The sequence below is a fragment of the Alligator sinensis genome, unplaced genomic scaffold (assembly GCF_000455745.1).
Source record: "Alligator sinensis unplaced genomic scaffold, ASM45574v1 scaffold138_1, whole genome shotgun sequence".
Taxonomy (NCBI): Eukaryota; Metazoa; Chordata; order Crocodylia; family Alligatoridae; genus Alligator; species Alligator sinensis.
This window is the reverse complement of record NW_005841862.1, coordinates 3,348,105-3,349,005: the sequence shown is the minus strand read 5'-3', so window position 1 is coordinate 3,349,005 and position 901 is coordinate 3,348,105.

Genomic DNA, 901 nt, shown 5'->3' with positions numbered 1-901 from the left:
AGCTAAGAAAACCATTGCTGTTTCTAACAGTAGTGTGGCTTGTGTAAAATGTACAGAATGACTAAATAGTCATCTTAAAGGACACTGCCAAAGCCTAGACTATCCAGACTGTGTTTAACAGTGCAGACCTCCTCCAGTTGGGTTTTGCTTTATGGAATTCAGCTTTGCAACATAACCAGTGGATGCTACATCTGAAAATTTAAGTCTGTAACAAGAAACAGGATCACAGGCACCACAGCAAGTCCACTGGTTTATGGTTCTTTTAAAAATGTGCTGGGTCTTTGGTTCCGTTTTTCAGGAGCGCAGACTGGTTAAAAAGGACTACATGGTCAGATAAGGGGACTACTGTGCATTGTTTCTTTCAGGCTAAAAACAGAATATCAGACTTCTCCCAGAACAAAACCTTTTTTTTCCTGGGATCCTACAGATGTACAAGTCCACTGTCCCACTTTAAGTACCTGTGAAATATCTGTGATAACACTTGTTCCTGGGACAGTCAGGGCTAATTTGAGTTAATTGTCATTCATTCCATGGACAAGCAGGGTTTGACTAGGATCAGTCAGAACTGCTTCAACTATGACCTGTTTTTAGCCTAAAAACCTGAAAGTCCAAATGCCTCCTTTAACATGAGGTTTAATATTTAAATGCACCATAAAATAAATAAAAAACTAGTGTGGAAGGTTCTGAAGAAAACACAGATGTGATGGACTTCACTGGAAAGAGGGAACTGTAAGAAGAGGAGAAGCCTTTGGTACAGCCTTTAAGGAAAACTGCTAGTGAGCTTCAGCTAATGCCCAGTCCCTGTGCCCTGTCTCTCCCACAACGCCATGAGAAGTTACTGAGCTTGGAATGAACTTGAAGTGTTTGGCTGCTTGGTATAGATTTGAATATGCAATGCCAA